The sequence below is a fragment of the Macrobrachium nipponense genome, chromosome 47 (assembly GCF_015104395.2).
Source record: "Macrobrachium nipponense isolate FS-2020 chromosome 47, ASM1510439v2, whole genome shotgun sequence".
NCBI lineage: Eukaryota > Metazoa > Arthropoda > Malacostraca > Decapoda > Palaemonidae > Macrobrachium > Macrobrachium nipponense.
In genome coordinates, this window is record NC_087222.1 from 33,691,863 (window position 1) to 33,716,006 (window position 24,144).

The window sequence follows — 24,144 nt, forward strand, 5'->3', positions numbered from 1 at the left end:
TACAGATAGCTGTCGTCTACCTGACGTTCACGGCCAGAATTTGAAATTCGCTGGGTTTTATAGCGCTAATGGTTTGACAGGTGGGATCCCTCTACTCCCGCCCTCCCTTACGGGCGGTACCGGGAACCATCCAACAAATAAATCAGAAGTTTCATGCCTCCTACCTGTCCATAATGAGGGGAGGAGGGCGGGCTTCGTTATGGTAACAACCACCGGGTAAGGTATACGTGAAAGCTTTTAGAATTATTATAAAAATGTCATTTTCAACTTATAATAACTTACCCCGGTGGTTACATGATAGCTGATTGAACAAATTTAGAGGTGGTGGGACCAAAACCAACAAAAATTTGGCAGCTAAATAAACCAAAAACTGTTGGAATTATCCGAAGAGTAATAGTTCCTTTACCTTTAACAAGACCGACTGACTCAGTGGTTTAACTGCCCTCTGGTAAGTCTGCTGGCCTTTGGATTGTACCGGACAGGAATATATGGAAGCCGTGGCGTCCGGACACAATAATAAAGTACTTGCCGGTTGAGGGAACAGTGACCCGTAACGGGACAAAGACGTATAATTGCCCCTAAGATCAGGGCCGCGAGTTACAAAATCACCACAAAAATACAATGAAAAAAACGAGGGATCACCACAACTGTTTAAGAAATACACCAAGACATTAAAAGACTGAAAGATACTCAAAAAAACTCCCTGTTCTATCTTCAGACAACCTTTAAAAATACCAAAAAACATAAATTCAAAGGAGAATAAAAGTTAGTGAGGATGCGGGATTACATCCTTCTATCCCTCACCCCAAAGACCGTTTGGTTCAGTCACAATGAAATGGACCCCAATGTACTGCAAATTTTCATATGTGCGGTTTGCAAATCTGGTCAGATAATGAGATGCGTAAGACAGAATTTGCTTCTACCAATATGGTAGATTTAATAATGGTCTTTCAAAAGACAGATTACGTCTAAAGGCCACCATGACACGTATACACTGACTCTAATTTCATTGAGCTTTTGACTTTTATTAATTTAAACACGTTTGATATCCGAGTCTGACATTGTCCCGTGTGCCACAGAAATCAAATTCCTTAAAAATTTTTTTTGAAGGAGAGCGCATTTTTAGAAACGAGGAAGAGAAGGATCTTTCACTGAACAACCACAGGTTATCACTCTTACCTCGTTATACCTTTAGGTCCTTTGCCCACCATAATGTCTAAAGTGCTCTTCACTGGACAGAGAAAGACAATTCAGGCTCATTAGGCCCCCAAATAACTACCGAAATGTTCTTTATAGGAGAAAAGAACGCGGCCAAGGACGTGAGGGAATTTTCATTTCTTAAGCCAAAAAACCCCAGCATTGATGAGCAAATGGCATTGCCCTTAGCAAATCCAAACTCTCTTATCAATAGCATGCAGCTCACTGATTCCTTTATTAGCTGATGCCTAAAACACAAAGAAAAAAGTGTTCTTCCATAGTCAGATCTCTAAAAGAAACTAGAAGAGATCGGTTCGAATCTATCCGGACATCAGCCATTTAAGAACTACATCCATGGTTCCAAGCTACTGTTCTTGACTACCTTTGTCATTTGGTCGTATCAAAGGAACGAATCTGGTCTGAGAGGTCTTGCATTATCTTAGAAATGTCTAATCCTCGATGTATGAACAAACCAGAAGACAACAATAGACTCTTACAACCCCTAATAGTCTTGGGTAGAAAGATTCTTATTTCTTCCACGGAAGAAAAAGAAGGAAGTTAGCTAACTGAGCTATAGAAGGTTTAGAAAGACGAAATTCCTTCTTTCTTTGGCACCCAAGCTCTGAATGGGGGACCCACCCCTTAGCTTGGTACAACCTCGATCAAGAGGATTGCTTTCTGGTTAGGGCCTAGCAAATAGATCTTGAAGCTCTCTTTGGAAAATATGATATTGTTATGATACAATAAAGTTTGTTCATACTTTACCATGGCAGGATATATATTATAAGCCTTGTATTCGCCGAAGTCCGAACAGAAATTTTCAAAAACTCCCGGCAACACGCAGTGGTCGGCCAGGTGGTAGTACCCCAAATTCCCGCCGATGGGAGGCGGGCGTTCAGGAACCATTCCCCATTTTCTGTCAGAGATTTCTGCTAGGGCCACTGTCTCCTGAGGGGAGGGGGCGGGTGGGCACTTGATTTTGATTTTATAATATATCTTGCACAGGTAAGTATGAACAAACTTTATTGTATCAGAACAATATCATTTTGTTCATGAACCGTTACCTGCCAGCTATACATTATATAGCCTTAACTCCCACCTTTTGGAGGAAGGGGAGACAGAACTAGGACTTTTTGGGAAAACAATTCCATTTACATGATTTGATATCTTGGTTTCCATAACCTGTTAGCATAGCTGGACTTCGTTGTTGAGTTACCGTCACCCAAGTCTGCTTCTGGACTTTACTAGAGACTCCAGCCAAGGTAGTGACCTGCGATTGTTGTTGTAGTTACTAGAGGATTTTGTCAATGGGGGCGTGGACCACAAAAAACAACTAGATCCTTAACCATTATAGACCGCCAATTAATTTTTTTGGGTTTTAATGCATTCCTAGAGGTGCCAGCAAGGACGTGACCTGTGTGGACGTGGTGCGCTCTAATGAAACTGTCACGGGCTGGGGAGCAGTGACCACAAATGTGACAGATCAATAAGGTGGTTGATAGACACCGGAATGCTGTTAATGCTTCATTGGAGGTCGTCCCAGCGAGGAACGTTGACCTATGCAGCTGGTGCGCTCCAGGATGATTTGTCAACGGGTAAGTGGACCACAATGTGACAAAAAACATTACCACCTGACCTAGCCTATCTGGGTTAAAACTTCGTATAAACCAAGGCTAACTGGAGGGAAAACGTCCGCCTAAGGCGGCCGACCCAAGACCAACAATAAACCTAAAACCCTACCCTAAATAAGCATAATTAAACTAAAAAATAAAAAAATAAAAAGAAAACAAAATTTAAAAAGTCACCAAACTAACAAATTAGTATTCCCTTAAATGTTAGGAAGAGTGCTACTCTCTTGTACCCAATTATAGTGTTACTGCCGACGGACATATTGGGGCCCAAAAGAGCAACAGTTTCTAGTATGTAGTCCTCACCTCCCACGAAGGTAAGGTAGTGAGAGGCAAAAAACACGGAATTTACTACGCCAAAATGTGGCATTCAAGATGTCAATTAAGTTGCCATCCATGTTCTTTTGGGAAGGCTACTGACGTAGAAATAGCCCTCCACTTCATGCCGCAATTCACCTTCAACATTGTTTTCATATCACTGTCTTGACAGGATGAATGTGCTTCCTGATGGGTGTCCCTCAAGAAAAAAGCCAAAAGCATTCTTCGACATTGGTAAAATTTGGCTTCCTTACCGAAACACCACCAAGCTTATCCGAACGGACCTCTACAAATCCGTTAGTTTTCATTTGAAGGTTAGAATTTTAGAGCCCTGACAGGGCACAGAAACTCTCTCTTATGGCTCCGCGCCCAACGATTATTACTTTCGGACCATCCCTTTAATTTCGAAGGTCCTACGGCCAAGGGCTTGGACGGATTTTCATTTTTCGACCAGGAACGTTGGGCTCAAGGAACAACAAAACCCGCGTTAAAACCATTTAAAGCCCAACGTATCTTTGCCTAATCGCTTTGCACCTTCGCTGACTATCCTTCGCCTCCGTCCAGGCCAGGAGCAGTCAGGGAAGATAGCTTTTATAAGTAACATCCTTCAGGGGGAAGACCGTATATGCATAGGTTAGAATGGAACCTTCTCCCAGGACATGAGAAACTTTAGAACTACAATCCAAGTTCCACCTCGAGGGCAACCTGGTCTGTTGAATCTTCGTTGTTTCAAAAGATATCAAAGAGATCGTGAAGGACTCTGTTGTCCGCCAAGGTCAGGCCTCTTTACGTTCCTTAAAAAGACAACTGAACAAAGCAACACTCCTATACCACCCCTTGATTGTAGAGGGACTGCAAGTTTTAGAATCCCTTCTCAGATATAAAAAGGAAGTCAGCAATCTTGGCTCACAGAGGTGGGGGGGGGGGAGATCGTGGTGGAGGAAAATGGCCGTTCTTCTTGCACCAACTCTGGAAGGACTGCCCACACTTCCGATTGGTAACACGCATTGGATGAAGATCTTCGTGCACTGGCGGATAAGCTTTCGCCAACTGAGCCTAGGAAAAGCCTATCGCTCTTGGCCAACTTTTGGTTATAGATCTGAATGCCAGTCAGGACTCAGAGCGGAGGGACGGTTTTCTGGTGGTTACCTATCGAAGTGGGGCTGTCTCGGAGTTAGATCTGTCCATTACTGGAAGCGTCATCCCGGGAAGTCTACTACGTAAAGGCCATGGACCTCTGGAACCAACCCAGTTCTCTCGCCGGCTCCAGAACGGGGCGATCAAAGTCATTCTCGTCCCTTCCGACGCCGGCAAATCTTTCTCATGACTTCCCATTAGGATCCTTGAACGGGGGAAAGGCGAAAGGCAGGGTTACAGGCAAATTCCCCGTCCAGTCCAGAAGGAAGTGCGGTCTTCTATCGCCACCCTGCCCAGCCTGGGTCGAGTACTGGGGAGGCAGTACAGTGGGGAAAGCCTCATTCGTTCTGGACGTCGCCAAAGAATTGTCCAACTAGCGGACGATCCCACCCAAACCCTCAACAGCTCTATTGGCATACCTCCTGATGCAGAGGTTCCCACTCGGTTGGCAAGAAGTTGACCTCGTCTGCTGAGGAGATCTGCCCGGAAGTTCTCTACTCTCCTGCTACAAACCTTGTAAGGATCGTGGACGTACCAGTTCGCCCTTGCCCACAAGGCAAGATATTCCTTTGCCAGGGCAAAAAGGGGACCGGAGGACTGTGTTGCCTCCCGATTGCTTCCAAAGTACGCCCAGAAGCTGTTGGGTGTTGTCTGAGTTGACTTGGACTATTCGATGAGAGGGACTTTTTCTGGGGAAAAAACTGGGAGAGCTCTAAAAAGATGGCTGCCATTTCCTTTAGATTTATGTGCCAGGGGACACCTGTTCCCCTCTCCAGGTGCCTGACAACTTCTTCCCCCCCTTAAATGTTGCTCCCACACCACGCGGTGGGACGAGTCGGTAGAACAACAAAACTAGGTCGGGGGCCTTCTGGAAGCTTGAGAGAAAAAAAACACGGCCCTCCGACAACTTCAACGGATCTTTAGGCCACCATTGTTTTTTAAGTGATGCATTTACCTCTATTGAAATTCTTTTTTTAAGATCATATCCAGATTCTTGGTTTTCTTTCCAATTTTCCTTGAGAAAAAAATTTTGTAGCGGTATGAGGTGCAGTTGCCCCCAAGGAAACAAACTTCTCCAGCGAGGAAATCGGTCCCCTAGCAGGCACTTCATCCATTCCCTCCCCAGAGGCACGAATCTTTCAACCTTCAGGAAGGCTGTCAACTTTGTCTTAAACATTGCTGCAGGAACGTCCCTGGGAACGGAAAAAAGCGCGAAAAGGACCAACTCTGAATCCATCTTGAATCCCCAGGATACAAGATGGATTGGGTTTGCGGGCATCAGATGTGACTTTTCGAAATTCACCAGTAGTCCCAGGGACTTCACCAACGATAAAGTTGTTGTTGGAACTGGAATCCATTCAGACACCGCGTTTGCAGTTGGAGCGGCACGAACTGAGCCAGGTCGTCCAGGTACATAGAGAACTACGATGATTTGCCAGATGAAAGCCAACCTCGCCACGTTTCTTCATTTAAAGTCGTGAAGATCATAGCGGGGGGCAGTGCTCAATCCGAAGCAAAAGCGCAATGAATTGATAAAAACTGTCCCTTTTTTGAGGGACAAACCGAAGATACTTCAATCGAGACTGTGGATGGATGGGGACGTGGAAATACGCCGTCTTGGAAGGTCTTAATGAAAAACCATCCAATCGTTTTGGTTCTCTTAAGGTCCCAAGAAACTGAACTGAGGTGGTCTCCATCTTGAACGTTTCTGCCTTCTGTACGAACAACCGATTCAGTACTGCTCACATCTAAGACTGGTCGCCAACCTCCTGACTGTTTCCCCGGCACCAGGAATAAAATTCCATGTTGTAGAAGCATGGGGGATTACCAGGTCTACGACCTGTTTCCCACCGCTCTCTTTTCCTAACATCTGCTCGAGCAAAGATCGAAAAAGGATTTGTTGCGTCTCCTGATGGTAAAATACGGGGATAAATCCTTGGGTGTCTGTCGCACAGTGGGGGAGGTTTCAAGAAAGGAATCTTTGCTACCCCCGCTTGATGATGTTGAGCGACCCAAGCTGTCCGCCTTTCCTTTTACCATCCAAGCTTTTGAGAATGAGTCGAAGCCTGGATCCTACTGTTGGGGGTGCAAGGAAGGATCGGATTCATTTCATTCTTTCCTTGATCTTAGCCGAGACTCCTGGCCTCCTTGGAACGGTGTAACTTCCTCGAGAAGAGTTCTTTCGAGGAAACTCCCACCTCGAAACGGGCTTCTGCTTCTTGAACGGTTCTTGCGCCTGTGCCAGAACGTAGAAAGAAACAACCAGTTCACATGTTGCCGGCACCGACCTGGAGCTAGGAGGTCTTGGGTTTAGCCTTCTACGCTTGTAGGAATGGACAGCCAGAGCTTTGACCATAGCCTTCCTAGACAAAAAAGATGGCTCGGAAAGAGGGCAGCATTAAAACAATCAAATTGCCTTTTTGAGAGATAGATAAGAGACCGCCCCTTTGCAGTTAAAACCAAAAACAATAGGGCCGCTTCTTCTATTCAAAATCGCAAGTGCAGAAGTGCGAAGCCAACTCCTCCCGAACCATCCCTGAACGGCCTTGTCCAATGCATGCAAGCACGCTGGGACAGACTCCTAGAGGCTAAGCGAGAATCAGGACTACGCGGAATCCTCCCGGTTATCCAAGACCCCTAAAAACCACCAAATCCAAAAAAAGTTGAAAACTTCTATATAACGGAAAGAGGTCCCTTCATATGATGGTCCATCTCAGAAAGGGTACCAGGGCACTTTCGTTCGTCGACAAAAGGGCATCTCTTCCGGTGCATCTACCAAGTGGTAGCGAAAGTCACCTTGGGACGAAGAGGGGCTCTAAAAAACCTATCTCCTCCCCAGTATCATACCAAAGACCAGCCTTACCTGGTCAAGTCTTGAACGGGGGTAGGGCGAAAGAGTTCTTGTTTCGGATTTTCTTGACTCCATCCAATTCAGCATTTTCCTTTTTAAAGCCCCTTTTTGTTGATAAATGGAAGTAGCCATCTTCAAACAATCCTTGAGGAGTCTGATAGCCTTAGACGATAGCAATTCAATGAAGGAAGGAGGCGAACCGCCGGGGCTTCAGGTTTTTTTAAAACTTCTCTTCAAAAGGAAGGTTCGAAGGGCAATTGACAACCCAAAAACTTGGTATTCTGAACGATACTGTTGATGATTCGTTCTTTCAGTTAAATTCCTACCGACAAGTTTCCTTCTGAGAGTCACTTACTATCCTCCGAATCTCGGCGAATGGTCTGAAGAAAACATTTACGTCGGTCGAGTCCAGCCTGCGAGCCATGCCTGGCTGGTTCAAGCCTGAGCGTTCGAAGCCGAGGAGTCACCTGACCGAGACGTCACCGCTTGGCATCCAGCCTGAGCGCCCAGTCGAAACGTCATTGGGCCTGGCATTCCAAAAGTCTCGCTCGCCGCCTATTAACGTCGTTTGCTCTGCAGCCTTCTGACCTTTCTTTTTTTTTTTGTGCACGAAATCTCCGAAGCGGCGACGGTAAACAGGAGGAGAAAGAGCGAGGCGATATGAGAAGGAGAAGGAGACTGCCTGGATCTCTTGACTGGCAGCTTATCATCCTTCCTCCTGTGACGTGAATTATCCTCTTTCTTCGCAAACTAATAAAAGGCAATTTGGATGTTTGCAAAATTCTTCAATTCTTCTTCGATATTTAGGGCTGATCCTTGTGAGAAGACGAGGGGCGAAGGGAAGCCCTCCTCCTTCTCAACATAGGACCGCCACAGGTATAATCCTTAGGGCAAACCAGGGCGCTCAAAAAAGCATTGTCGTCAACAAAAGACATCCTCTCCGGCGACGATCGCAAACACAGAAGAAGAGAAAGGACGTGAAGCGTCCTTCTCCCTAAGACCAAAGGTGCCGGTCGCCTGTGCGACACCTTGCACCTTTGCTCTCTTTTGCGGTGGAGAGTCTTCGAATTGTTCTGGAAACGACCGCAAAACAGAAGGGGCTAACGGATGTGCAGCGTCCTCCTCTGAGGAATCAAAGGCGGCGGCCGCCTGTGCGGCATCTATAGTCTTTGTCCTCTTCAAAGGGCGCGATCGCTTCCGAAAGCTCCAACCGCTGCGCGGGGAGGACGATTCTGATGACGAAAAACACTCTTTCAAGATCCGTTTACGAACTTTGGAAGCCTGGGAAGCGCCCCCAGGTCTTCGCCAAAGGGACATCAGATCGGTTGTCCGACCCCCTTCCGCAACACTCGGAGCATTATCACTACACACCACTGCACTATTAACACCTTCTAATGCTTGCACTTTTGATTCCAGGCTACGCAAAGATTCAAGAATCATTGATAGGGTATTACCCTCCACAGACACTAATGTAGGGCCCGAAGGCATCACAGGTTTAGGAGGGATAAATTCCACTGGATGTGTAACTGGCGTTACACTCCTTCTTACCCTATCTCTTTCTATTTTACACACATATGATTCATACACCTTCCACGCAGAATCAGACATACTCTCACATTCATTGCAGCGATCATCAAACACACAAACATGTTTCCGACAATTCGCGCACACTGTATGAGGGTCTACCGAAGATTTCGGTAGCCTCACCTTGCATTCTTCCACACAACATACTCTGGCGCTAGTCGAACTAGATCCAGACATCTCAAGTTTAAGGAAAAATCAAGCCAAATTCAAAACCAATCCACAATTAGCGTATGCCTAACCACCGATCCAAATCAATAGTACAACTACTATCCGACTTACAACCTGCTCGACTTACGACCACTCGTACTTACAACCTTACTTCAGACAGTTGACCATCGAGTTACTTGGCACTGCGCCATCTCATGAGAACTCTCATCACTCAGGCATGAGAACTCTCATCACTCAGGCAGCATCAGTTTGAGTTACCCTGACCCTATCTGCAGCATCATTTGGTATCAACTGTACTGTAGACTGAATTGCAAACCAATTTACGTAAGAATCGACTTCTGACATGCATGCAAGAACCTAACCCCATTGTAACTCAATGCCTGATTGTACGTAATATATACTACTATATTACATAAATGATTAAAATGTATTAGTAGAAGTAAATTATGGTAAAAAGATTGAAATAATGATTGTACATTACATTACAGTACTAAGTAGGCACTTTTATATAGCAAAGGTTTGATAGTATACCCTACCCAGTATGTTGGCCACTTTCTAAGGTTCGACTTACATCCATTCTGACTTACAACCAGTGGGTCGGAACCAAACTTGGTTGTAAGTAGGATAGTACCTGTAACCAAAAATCAATCGGGATACTCAAGTGACCAAAAGAGTTCAAAATCCAATGACGGAGGTGCAGAAAAACACTTGTTGGCTGCACCGGCAACAGAAATATCTGACAGAAAATGGGGAATGGTTCCTGACGCCCGCACCTCCCAGCGGCCGGGAATGGGTACTACCACCTGGCCGACCACTGCGTGTGCCGGGAGTTTTGAAATTCTGTCGGACTTCGGAGAATACAGCTATATATATATCTGCAGGTAAGGTTCATGAACAAACCTCTCTTTCTGAGGAGATGCTCGACAGTCTGAAGGCGGCTAGTCGAAGAGCGGACAATTTGTGATGGAAACCTCAGAAAGTGGGGCTGTCTGAGTAGATCCTTCCTTAACGGTAACTCTCTCGGAAAGTCCGTCAACAGCAGTAGTAGGTCCGGGAACCATTCCCTGGCCGGCCAAAAGGGGGCTATCAGAGTCATCCTGACGTTCTGATGACCTCTGAACTTTGCCAGAACCAATCTTAGCATTTTGAAAGGCGGAAAGGCATACAGATCCAGATTTGACCAGTCCAGAAGCATGGCATCCACTGTAAACGCCTCCTCGTCTGGAACTGGGGAGCAATACAGTGGTAGACGAGCTGTCTTGTTTGTGGCGAAGAGATCCAACTGAGGACATCCCCAAATCCCCCAAAGCTTCTTGCATATTTGAGGATGTAACGTCCACTCTGTGGAGAGGACTTGTCCTCTCCTGCTGAGAATGTCCGCCTTTACATTCTTCGAGCCTTGAATAAATCTTGTGCTCAGACAACCTTGTTCTCTTTCGCCCAAATGAGTAGGTCTCTCGCTGCCTCGCAAAGAGAGAACGAGTGTGTCCCCCCCCTGTTTTTTTATGTAAGAGAGCCATGGTGTTGTCTGCTTGAACCAGCACTACTTTCCCCCTCTACCTCTGTCTTGAAGTGCATTAGAGCCAAATGAATCCCTTCAACTCTTTTAGATTTATGTGCCAGCTTCTCTGATGAATCTGCCAAAGTCCCGACACTTCCTTCTCCCAGAGTAGCTCCCCACCCTTTGTCCGATGCGTCTGACAAAAGCGTAAGGTTGGGCTCAACTGGCTTAGAGACAAGCCTTCCATTAGCCTTCCTTCTGATTTCCACCAAAGGAGGTCCTGTTTGATTCCTTCCGAGATGGGGAACACGAAGGAGTCTGAGAACTTCTTCCTTTGCCACTTCTGCTTCAAGTTAAAAATAAAATTGAGTGGTCTCATGTTGAGCCTGCCCAGACTTACAAATTGCTCTATTGAGGCCAAGGTTCCTAAAAGGCTCATCCACTGATTCGCCGAGCAAGTTTGTCTGACGAGAAATTCGTCTATCTTGTTCAGGCAAGAGTCGATCCTTTGGAGAGACGGAAAAGCCTGAAAAAGAACTGAATTCAGTCTCACTCCTAAATAAACTATCTCCTGAGAAGGAGTGGACATGACTTTTCCTTGTTTACTAACAAACCTAGGCTGTCCATCAGCCTTTAAAGTCTTTTGTAGGTCCTCCACTCACTTCTGTCTGGACCTTGCCCTGAGAAGCCAATCGTCTAGATACATGGAGATTCGTATCCCGTCCAGATGAAGCCACTTTGCTACTGACGACAGAACTGGTGAACACTTGTGGAGCTGTCGACAGGCCGAAGCAGAGGGCCCTGAACTGATAAACGGCCAGCTGGAACACAAATCTCAGAATCTTCTCGATTCCAAATGAATCGGAATATGAAAATAGGCGTCCCGAAGGTCTATGGAAACCATCCAATCTCCAGATGAAGCGCTGATAATACCGACTGGGTCGTTTCCATAGAAAACTTCGTATTCAGGACAAAGACGTTCAGGGCACTGACCTCCAACACCAGTCTCCAACCCCCCCGTGGCCTTCTTTACAGGAAAAGGCAATTGTAAAATCCTGGTTCCTGCGGAGAGTCCACTAACTCTATGGCCCTCTTTGCCAGTAAGGCGAGAAACTTCTTGATGGAGGACGGCAAATTTTTTTTCGGAGTTCTCGAGTAAGCTGACAAATTCACAGGAAATTCTGTGAGAGGGGGGTGCTTGATGAACGGAATGGTGTATCCTTCCTTCAGGACCTGGACCGTCAAGGATCCGCTCCGAGATGAAACCAGGTCTGCCAGAAAAGGTGTAATCTGGCTCCTACTGGGGTGTGGAGGACTACGGGCCTACTTCTTGATGGAAGAGGGAGTGGTTTTAGACGAGGCTCTACCTCTCCCACGAAACCTGGAGAAAGATCGAACGGGAGCTCTCCCTCGAAATGGTTTAGGAGCTTCCGTGGAGGGAGCACTCCGAGAAGCAGAAAGAACCGGAGCTATCTTCCTGGGCTTCTTCATGACTGTGATAAAAGATCCTGGGTCGCTTTCTGTGTTAAAGATTGAGCGATCTCGCTCACAATCTCTTGCGGAAAAAGTGTTTCTTGTCCAAAGGAGAGAAGAGCAAGCAGACTTCTGGTTCGATGAGACCCCTTTCGACAAGAAGGAGCACCAAATCTGTCTCTTCTTCAACACTCAGAGGCGAAAATGGCAGCGAGCTCCGAAGCTCCATCACAGATGCCTTTATCGATACAATCCAGTACCGAGGCAAATTCCTTCAACTGCTCCTCCGAAAGTCCAAATGACTTGACTTTCCTGGCCAGCGAAGCAATGGCCCAATCCAGGAAGCTAGCAACTTCAAAAACACGGAAAACACTCTTGCAAACAGATGCCCAGTTCATTTGCCGAAAAGAAAATCTTAGCAGTATTAAGGGCTGCTCTACGGGAAGAGTCCACGAGACTAGAAAAGTCTCCCTGAGCGGAGGCAGTCACAGCCAGGGAAAAACTTCTCCATGTCATACCAGACAGGCTCCTTGACGAAAGTCTCGAAGGGGGAAGACAAAATGACAATTTGTCCAAAATTGCATTTTCCTAACTTATACAAACCTGAGGTCCTTTACAATAGGAAGGTACTAGCGGCAGCTGGATAGGTCGTAAGCTTTCGAACAAGGGGTTCGGTAGTTAACTGCTTGCTCGACAGGCGCGCGCGCGCGACTGGGAGGTAACCAATCACTTTTGCTTTTGACCCCAAGCAAAAAACTGCAGAGTGAGGGGTGGCCATGAGGTGGGACTAGTGTGTAAAAGGACCTCAGGTTTGTATAGTTAGGAAAAATGCAATTTTGGACAAATTGTCATTTGTTCCGGACACGGCATACAAACCTTCGGTCCTTTTACAATAGGAAGACTCACTTCTTGGTGGGAGGAATCTGAGTCTTTTGTGAACAGACTGTCGCCCAACCTTGGAATGCCTCCCTGGTCGTAAGAGCGAGGGAGGGATCCAAGCCTCTGTCCGATTGATCGGGGTGTGCACCGCAGGATCAATGGTCAGACCTCTGGACCAAGTACTAAGAGAGAGGCAAGCGTATCTCTTCGTACCAGCAAACAAGAACAAGTTCCTATTTTCAAGAGGCAACATAAAGTTATGGTTTGTCTCTTGTTGGCATCCACTTCCCCCCCCCCCCCCCCTTGTAGGAGGAAGTGGTGGATATTCGCTCCCATCCCTAGTGAAAGGGATAGGATGGGGCTCTGTCGAGTAGCTCACGGCATCTCGTCCTTATCCAGCAAGGTGATGACCGTATCCCTCTACCCACAGGTAGAGGGGGAGAAAAAGATAGGAAGAGAAGCCAGTCACTCTCTCATTCACTTATCTATTCTTACAGTCACACCAGGACTCGATGCTGTTCAGCCTGCTAGGGTTCTGGGTTAGACTACAAACGTGTTGAGCAGCCACCACGGGTCCCAAGGAAAACGATCCAAGGACCTGTGGGCAATATCCAAAAGGTAGAAGGAGGTGCCAGTGGTCTGGTTGTACCAGACCCCTGCCTTCAGTACCTGCGCCACGGAGAAGTTCTTGTGTAACTCGAGGGAGTGTACTTCTAGTCATCTTGGTGCTGACGAAGAGTCTTCAACACTCAGCCTGGGATGTCGAGTTTCTTCAGAAAGCGCGGTCGCGTTTTCACAGGACAAAGCAGCATCTCTTCGCCATCGAAGGCGGTGAAGTCCATTAGGAGGGGATTGTGAATGACTCTAACCGATCGTCAGGAACTGAAGGGTTCTGAGTCTTCGCTACGAAGTCGGTACGAAATCGAGCGTCACGAATCCCATCCCCTTGGATTGCTTGACTTCGCAGGAAAAGTCATGCAATTACCCTCAGAGGGAAAAGAAGGAATGGTCGTATGACCTATCCCTCTTCTCGACTTCGGTGATGTCCTGTACCCATACTGGTCTATCCGTCTGCAGCGAAGTGTCTCACATTCTCCTATCCCAAGCAGTGAAGTTCTTCTCGGTAGTGGATAGGACACCGACACTCAATGGTGGGTGTCGATGGTATGGGTACTGTGACAAGCCGTTAGGACGAAGAAAGACTGTTATGGAACAACCGAAACTAAGTCCACAGCGAAGTTCGTAACAGACTTCGGGCTCTGACAGCTGCCGACTGGACTGCGTTCGGTAGGAGGCAAGTTGTCCAAGCACCGAGCAAGTCATTGACCTTCGCCTTAAAAGGGTTATGCCAAGAAGACTAAACAAATAATTTGTTCGTCACCGATGCCAGAAGCGAGGTGATGATTCTCTTAAGGCATGTGCCCAACAGGCGAAAGTCAATTGCCTTCTAGAGACCGAGGTCCCTGATGGCAAGATATCTCATAGTATAGTTGATTCTCAGCTAAGGAGAAACCAACACTATGTGTCGTTGAAGACGAAGGTGTACAGAAAATGCAACCTACGTCTTCACAGCTCTAGGGCAGCGGAAGTGTGGTCGCGGCAGCGCGGCAAACCACGAGCGGCGGCGGCACGCCCCCTCTCGGTACGGCGAACGGCACTTCACAGCGGCTGTAGGCAAGACTGTTACCACGTGAGGCGAGTACACCAGGTGAGGAGGGACGTTGTCACCTGGAGTCGATATCGTTGTCGTGGTCACCACTCCATGGGTGACCGCAGCAGGCCCCGACATAGAACCGCCGCCCCTGGACACTAGGCACGCCCTGCGAATCGAAGGAGCGCCCATACCTCACAAGGTCCACCCTCGTGGCAATAGCACCTGCGGAAATAACAGTAGTAGTGATTAGTGGGGGGGGAAGTCCCCTCGCGCGGGGGGGTGAGCCCACACCGAACGAGCGGAAGACCCCGAATACAATTGTACATCGGGCACCGAGCGCCCTCCCGCGCTCGACGGATCGGGCGAGGAGAAGAAACCCAGATAACTCCCCATGAAGAAGGCCATCTGTGGAGCTTAGCGGGGGGGGGAGGGATTCTCGTTCCCCACCCCCGCACAGCACCCATGTACCCAATAATAATAATAAGAGCCCGAGAGCAATCGTGCCCTCGGCACCGAATGCAAGGGCAAGAGGATCAATTCCCTGACTCGAGCGGAACTTGAACCAAAATAAATATTGATGCAATCAATAATAAAAGGAATAACATGAAAAAGGAATCTTGCATTACGATTCACTTCACAATGAACAAGGGCTCGGAGCGAGCGCATTTGCGCCCATCGGTACCGAGCGCAAGGGTAAAAGGATCCATCCCGATTATGAACGGAAACCTTGATCCATAATAAATTGATGCAATCAAAATATATATGAAAAATGAAAAAGAATACTGCGCTTGCGATTTCACTTCATACAAAATGAAAAGGGGAAGGATCAAGTTCCCAAGGGAAATAGCGGAAACATTGATCCAAGTAAATAATGCAATCATCAATAAATATGAAAATGAAAAAGAATACTGCACTTGCGATTTCACTTCATTCAAATAAAAAGGGGAAAGGACCAATTTCCGGGTAAGAGCGGAAACTGATCCAAAATGAGTATTGCTACAATCAAAATAAAATATATGAAAATGAAAAAGAATACTGTACTTGCGATTCCACTTCCATACAGAATAAGTTTTCGTGCGAGCGCATTTGCTCGGCAACGAGCATACAGGTAAAAAAAAATATAAATGAAAAGGGCACTTACTTACGATTTTCATCTACACATTTCCAACCAAAATATAAGCTCGGAGCGAGCGCTCTCCCGCCCTCGGCACCAAGCATACACAATACGAGGATCATTTTCTGGGAAAAAATGAATTCCCGCACTTACGCCCTTCAGTCCCGGCACTCGGGTATCGGAGGGCGTGGAGAAACCAAGATCCTTTAATTCACAATGAATTCAATGGAAATAAATATGAAATGATTGTACTTACAATTCAGTTTCACTAGATAAATAGAAAAAGAAAAACACAAACATGCGAAAGCAACGACGATGAAGCGGGCAGAGAGCGATGATACACGTCTACACGCCAGCAGGCCGAAAGCAAAAGTGATTTGTTTACCTCCCAGTCGCGCGCGCTGTCGGACAAGCAGTTAACTACTGAACCCTGTTCGAAACCTTACGACCTATCCAGCTGCCGCTAGTACCTTCTATTGTAAAAGGACCGAAGGTTTGTATGCCGTGTCGGAACAAAAAACATTTTTCCCCTGTTCCCTTCTCCAAAAGCCAAGCAGTTAACTTTCTTGATAGCTTTCTTAGCCGAAATCGAGAGGACGAGACGCATGTGACGAGGATGAGGAGTCAGGCTTACTGTCCTTTTTCCACTGCGAACTAGGAGAAACTGGAACGGAAGGCGCAAAAGAATCTCCGAAGTTGTCAACGAAGGATCTTAAAAGGAGCTTATACCCCGACAAATGCTTGTCTTTTTCTGTAAGTACTTCTCTTTCTTCCTCCAAATCCGAAGCTTCCTTCGACAAAACTGGCGAACATTCCATCGGAAGAGGAATCCTGTTCGGCGAAGTCACACCCTGATGCGCCCGAGGAGGGTGCGAGAAAGCAGGAGAAGACGTCTGAGCCTGTGCTGAGACGAATCCGGGCGGCTGAGCTGGCGGCTGAGTTGGCGGCTGAGCTGGCGGCTGAGGTGGCGCTCGCGCGAGAGCCTGACGTGGCGCCATAGACGGAGTCAGGAAAGGAGTCCGACCAGGAGCCTGAAGCGGCGTCTGAAGAGGAGTCACATGGAGAGTCTGAGCCTGAAGAGGCGACTGAAAAGGAGCCGCGAAGAGGACTGCCACAGTAGTCTGCGGAAAGATGTAAGGCGGTCGGGAGCGCATTCGGGGACGAAAGAGACCGGCCAAAAAGCTCCAAAATACTGCCTAACTTGGCATTCATCTGTTCAAACACCGAAGGTTGAGGATCCACCGACGTAGAAGGCGCGGGAGGAGTAGAAGGATGATCCACAAACACGTCTGGAGCCGCAGGAGTTATCGCTTGAGGAGGCTCTGGAGAAGGCTCCGAAGGAGTGTGCGTGTTCGGCTTCTCCACTTCTATGAGAGACGGGCGATAAATCGAAACTGCTGGAGAAAAGGCTTCAGGCTCCTCCCAAAAACTACAAGAAGGTTCGGCAGCCGCCACCTTCTTGGGAACCGCAGCAGGCGAAACATCGCTAGACCTTTTCAGCGGTCTAGAAGTCTTATTACGCCAACCTCTATAAGAGAAACATCTGACTAGAGTCGCTTGACGAAAAACACTTCCTCGCAACACCTTTCCAATGGTGAGCGACAGCATCCTGGGATACGGCTACAGGATTGCTTGAGGGGGCGGCTGCTCGGGAGCAGATCCCGCTCGCCTCCCTTCGGTTTTCGGCATGCCTCCTCCCAGGATCTGGGGAGTTGACAGGGGCCTAGACCTAGGAGAACGAACGGGACAAACAACCACCTCCTCCACTACACTTGCACTAAGTAATTTATCACACTTAACTACCACTTCTTGCACTGTCTCACCCATTTTCTGCATAGTGGTGAGGAAAGAGACAAATTTCGAGTCCATATCGGCTCGTAATACTGACACAGGATCGGGATCGGGAGATACAGAGTCGAGGGCAGGAGAAACCACTACGGGGTAATAGGAAACAGGATTAACAGATCAGAGGAATATCCTGGCTACTCACTGACTTAGAAGAAGATCTCTGTGAAGCTTCTGATTCTATCTTTTTCTAACTTTCTCATATACTTTCCCAGTGCCTTCCACTCCTGAGATGTTAGAGACTTACATTCTTCACACGTATTCTCAAAAGAACATTCACGTCCCCCTACAACTAACACAAGTAGAATGAGGATCAAGTGAAGCTTTAAGAAGTCTAGTCTTACACCCACTACTACACCCACCCTATATGAATAGAGCCGGTGTCAGACATCGTGACAAATTCAAAATAATTCCTAAAAAGGACAACAATATCAAAACCAAAATAACTATAGCGCTAGCAAAAGATCAGTAAACTCAAGGTACATCACCAAAAGGAGAAAACCAAGATGATCAAAACCAAATTCCAACCAGCAGAGGAACTGTGTTACGTGACGGCAGGAAACTTCTGATTATTGTTGGAATGGTTCCCGGTACCCGGTAGAGGGCAGGAGTAGAGGGATCACTGTCAAACCATTTAGCGCTACTGCGAATTTCAAATTCTGCCGTGACGTCAGGAGACGACAGCTATATGTAACCACCGGGTAAGTTATATAAGTGAAACTTGTAAATTTAGTACTCTTCAGTTTTACAACATGAATATCGAACTGAATCAAATAAGCACTGGGACCTAGGAGGTCATCCAGCAATGGAAAGGACATTTAAGAGGAATAGGGCTAGGCTAGAAAGGTCTGAGAGGTGTAGAAACAGGAGGAAAACCTCAAAGTTGAAACGACTGTTAGGTAAGAGAGGGTGGATAGCCAGATGGAAGACAGATAGCCTAGTATAGTAATATGAGTGGAGGTACAGTAAAATACCTACTTCCTAAATAGGGTAAAAAATCACGGACGACCAACCCTCATCACGCTGGACGGGTCAACCGATATTTTGGTTCATCGATATTTATGGTTGCAAACAAGAATACAATTACAACTCTAAGCATACCATTCAAAAGATTGAAGTTTCGTCAACATAATGTGATACATGAAAGCCCCATACAAACTAAAATAAGCATCTTTCCCAACCTTCCCAGCACTCATTTGAACAAATGTTAGCGTATATATGTAACATTTATTGATCTTACTCAAGATTGCAGTTGTAATCAGCAAAAGAAAACAACATTTTGTTGCATATATTAGTGAAAGTATGAAACTTTTTATTCCCAGGGTCATGGTTTGAACTGAATTCATTTTTACTTTGTAATCGGTGGTTTTTATCATTACTGCTATCACAGCTGAAACTCACAGTGCTTATTTGATTGTTATTATACACATTTTGGTCTCAATTCACTCCACATTGCACTTTAAACAAGTTTGCTGTTCCTGGTTCCTAAGCGCACGTGCCACAAACACAGTTACGAACAGCAGACAACGACATTGCAAAGTTTTATTCCCTAAATTGTTTACTTTACTCGTTATTTAGTTCAACTTTACTTTGTTATTTAAAAGTGTTAATTTAATTCATGTCTATTATCCCTTTTTTGCAACAAATTACCCCCAAAATTACAGATATTTTCTAAAGTAGATACAATCCAATGTTTCTAACCTTGTTGTACATCTGGCTGCCAAAAACCATAGAGGAACAGACTACGGATTAGTGGATTTTTTTTAATTTTTTGCTAGCACTTTTCATTGATTGAAGTCTATATTAGTATTTGATTTTCTTTAATAAAACTGTATGCCAGAAATAAATGTAACCTTTAATGTTTGCATGCTAAGAATGGCAAAATCATCGTGCCACATTAGTGGAGCTTCACACATATGCCGATGCATTATTATAAACTGTTTCCATGAATTAGTAATGCAATAATGATAAAATTGCTTTAGTATTTATGTATGTATACTTCCAATACATAGCCTAATTTCACCAATTTCAACGTTTTGTGTATAGTCTTATACCCAGTTTGGAGGGTGAACACATACTGAATGGCAACAGAGAGAGAGAGAGAGAGAGAGGAGAGAGAGAGAGAGAGAGAGAGAGAGAGAGAGAGAGAGAGAAGGAAAGGGGAAAGGAAACGGTGGCGGTTGGAGGGGGGGGAGAGGGTAAGTGGAGCTTTTTACGCGTGTTCGTATCCATTTCTGGATAATGGAGTTTTGTCTCTTTGGTACAAGGACAAGTGTCGTTATTCTTAACGATTAGTGATTCACGATACCCTTCTAAATTACGGCACTGGGTATAATGCACTATAGCAAAAATCTTTGTTATGATACGACGTGTTCGTTACAGAAATAGGTATTGCCCAAAAACGTGCTTGCACTGTCTCTGAAACCCATAGTAGGTATGATGCTTAGTTGTCAATCAAGTTTTTTGTAATCAAGTATTTTTTACAAGCTAGCTATTGAATAAATTTGTATTTTTCTAAATCAATACATATTCCCTCAATGCTAATTTCTTTCTTTTAATGACTTTCTGGTCATTGCAAATTCGACCCCATAATTTCTTATGGTGCGAAAACAGACAGAGGCCCAGGGACCAAAAACGATTGCGTCACACTACGGCGGTAATCCGGCAGTAAAACATCTTCATATATCCAAAAAGTAAATAATAAAAATATATATGCGCAATACGATTATAACAATTACATGAATAGCTGATAACAATCTGCATGAATAACTGGTAAACTGTTCTGCAAGAAAGTTGAGTATAGCAATTATTTACAATAGGTACGAAAGTCAAGATGTCGTGACGTCATAATACAGGACTTAAAAGAACGTTCTAATTCCAAAAAATAATTACTTAAATTTGAGTCAGAATCGAGTTACTCTTTCAATAATGAATATTTTTAAATTAATCATCATAAATATGTAATTTTACTATTTATTTAAAAAATTATCTAAGTGCACGCTTCGTCGTCTTCTTCTACTAAAACAGTTGTTTACTTAAATCCTAGTAAGGGACCGTGTTCCGATTGTTGTGATGAAAGAGCCCCGGCGTCTGTGGGTACAAGTGGTGTGCGGATTTATCACAGGAAATGGGAAGTTTGTTGACACAAGCGACTCCGTAAACATCGAGATGGCGTCAATCTTCTAAGTTATTTAATCGTAAGTAAAAATTTCGAAAGCGTTTTGGTGAGATTTCCACTGCCGTGGACACCCTTTTCACTACCCTCTGTTTAAATCTTAAAATTTGGCCTTAATTTCTAACTTTGGAGAAAATACTTACTTCGAAAGGAGAGTAGAGGTCTTTAGCTCCGTTTCTCACCAACAACATGTCGCGACTGATGCCCATCTCTGGTGTCAGGACGCGTTATAATGTACTTTTTTTGGGGTGGTACACATTGATCGTACATGGTCCACCCCTGTACCATGCGGTGTTTTACCCTAACATCATATGGGTAGAGGGTAAGGTAATATGGGTATTAACAGGAACTTCAGACAAAAAATTGATATAATATTCGTCAAAAATAAACCCCAGAAACACATTCAATTGTAAACTAAACTAGATTTAAAAGTACTAGGCTATCTTACCACTTTTATGTCGTAATTATTTCCCTCTCTGGTAATCCTCTTTGGTTATTTTAATGCCTGTTTATCCTTCCACGGGATAATTAGTAATTTCCTTCCAAAAGGGAGTGAAATATGAGGTAAAAACGAACTATATCTCTGGCGGAACAGACGGCTCACAAAAGTATGTTTACATTCTGGCGCTTATCTTCCGGTCGTTGGAGACACGAGAGCGTTTGCATTTCAAATTAGTATCTAATTTAGTGTTTAATATCATATTTTACTATAAATACAGACAAAAATTGACATATAAATATAATTATATAATTTTTAAATGTCTGTATTTTATCACAGCTGTTTTAATGTACCATTGTAGTCGTTTTAATGTTTGCGTTTCAGCTATGGCCGCGTAGAGAGCGGTGCTGTCTTCCCGTTTATATCCCTTTCTATAAAGTATAAATACAGACACAAAATAGTCATAACAAAGTACAGACAGGTTTTAAAATTGTTTTTTTGTATTTCGCCATTCTTTTTTATCTTTCAGTTTCGGTATATATAATTTTAATAATTGCGCTTCATTTATGCCTTGAGTGGAGAGAGCTTCCATATGTCTTTTATCAGATTAGGTTTGATGACAACATGTTCAGTTCCCACACAATCACCGAAATAACACTCCAGCATTTGTAAACATTTCACATGTCCAAAAATAACACTCCAGCATTTGTAAACATTTCACATGTCCAAAAATAACACTCCAGCATTTGTAAACATTTCACATGTCCAAAAATAACACTCCAGCATTTGAAAACATTTCACATGTCCAAAAATAACACTCCAGCATTTGTAAACATTTCACATGTCCAAAAATAACACTCCAGCATTTGTAAACATTTCACATGTCCAAAATTAACAATCCAGCATTGTAAACATTTCACATGTCCAAAAATAACACTCCAGCATTTGTAAACATTTCACATGTCCAAAAATAACACTCCAGCATTTGTAAACATTTCACATGTCCAAAAATAACACTCCAGCATTTGTAAACATTTTCACATGTCCAAAAAATAAACACTCCAGCATTTGAAAACACTTTACATGTCCAAAAATAACGCTCCAGCATTGAAACATTTCACATGTCCAAAAATAACACGCCAGCATTTGTAAACGTTTCACATGTCCTAAAATAACAACCAGCATTTGTAAACATTTCACATGTCCAAAAATAACACTCCAGCATTGTAAACATTTACAAATGTCCTAAAATAACACTCCCGCATTGTAAACATTTCACATGTCCAAAATAAACAATCCAGCATTTGTAAACATTTCACATGTCCAAAAATAACAATCCAGCATTTGTAAACATTTCACATGTCCAAAAATAACAATCCAGCATTTGTAAACATTTCACATGTCCAAAAATAACAATCCAGCATTTGTAAACATTTCACATGTCCAAAAATAACACTCCAGCATTTGAAAACATTTCACATGTCCAAAAATAACGCTCCAGCATTTGTAAACATTTCACATGTCCAAAAATAACACGCCAGCATTTGTAAACATTTCACATGTCCAAAAATAACACGCCAGCATTTGTAAACGTTTCACATGTCCTAAAATAACAATCCAGCATTTGTAAACATTTCACATGTCCAAAAATAACACTCCAGCATTTGTAAACATTTCACATGTCCAAAAATAACACTCCAGCATTTGTAAACATTTCACATGTCCAAAAATAACACTCCAGCATTTGTAAACATTTCACATGTCCAAAAATAACACGCAGCATTTGTAAAACGTTCACATGTCCTAAAATAACAATCCAGCAATTATAAACATTAACATGTCCAAAATTAACACTCCAGCATTTGTAAACATTTCACATGTCCAAAATTAACACTCCAGCATTTGAAAACATTTAACAGGTCCAAAAATAACACACCAGTATGTGGAAAAAATTTCACATGTCCAAAGATAAAACTCCAGCATTTGTAAACATTTCACATGTCCAAAAATAACACTCCAGCAAGTGGAAAAAATTTAATATGTCCAAAAATAGCACTCCGTAAATGTCTGGTTGATAAAAGATGCCAAATTCAAGTCTTGATCCTCAAGTAACCTATCAAAGTCACTATGTACTCTATAATAGTATCTTTGTGACCTAGTTGAACCTCTATTCTATGTATACTGCATCCTGTTCTGAGACCAGAACAAGACACAGTATACTGATATTATTTTCTTGGAAGAATCATGAAATAGGTTCTTTTAGATATTCATTGATGAAAGAACGGATTTTTTCCCATGATTAGAAAATATATATGACTACAGTATATGTATGGTTTTAAATAATACATGTACCTAGTACACATAGTACTGCCTGTATGATAAATTTATCCACTTCCACAAGGGATATGGTCTAGATGTTATGAACCACCACCCCAAGGACGGGTAATTAGGAGGTGGGGTTCCAAAGGGCGCCCCCAACCCCCCCAACAAACACATAAAGAAAATAATATAATCTAAAAATGTCGGGAAGTCGGGAGGAAGTCAGAGGGAAAATCCTCAATTGTAGGAGTCTATCATAAAATGGTTCCGTTTTCTCTGATTTCCTCTTTTCCCGTTTCCTGTGAAGATTCGGCGACGGAGAAAGAACGAACGACACAGAAAGTCTCGATCAGACGTCATTTTTACTTCTATATTATTATTATTATTATTATTATTATATTATTATTATTATTATTATTATTATTATTATATGGGCAAATCCTTATAAGAATTTTGTAAATGAGTTGTATTTGTTACGGGACTATTCTTAATTGGCATATTTTTAATGGTATTGTTATAAGAGAACACTACATTAATATTAAACGACTTAACTATAGATTATAAGGTTTCAAATCCACGAAAGTAGGCAAGCTAAGTACATTTTTAGGCATTTCCATTTTCATTACTAGCAACACCATAAAACTATTGTGAGCTTTTGATAACCTAAATCAATTATATGAGGTGGGTAGCAGAGATCGTTTCCTATCTTTTTATGTAATCTATTTCTGGTCAAGATATTGTGGACTCGTGATACGCAAAGCACGTAGGAACATAGAAGAAAGACTTGAAATTTTAATATTGAGATGGTGGCCAGAATAAAAATGTACATATATTAAATTATTTGTGGGTTTTCTATAAATAC

General features: G+C 43.9%; 1 protein-coding gene across 1 annotated transcript in view; it reads right to left on the bottom strand.

Annotated features, from left to right (window-relative positions):
- The window catches only part of LOC135204854 (probable serine racemase), a 77,431-nt gene extending 56,268 nt beyond the window's left edge, over positions 1-21,163 (bottom strand). The window contains exon 1 of the mRNA XM_064235065.1: positions 20,973-21,163. The gene's annotated coding sequence lies outside the window, so the exon portion shown is untranslated. The remainder of the gene's footprint in view (positions 1-20,972) is intronic.
- Positions 21,164-24,144: the final 2,981 nt, after the last annotated feature.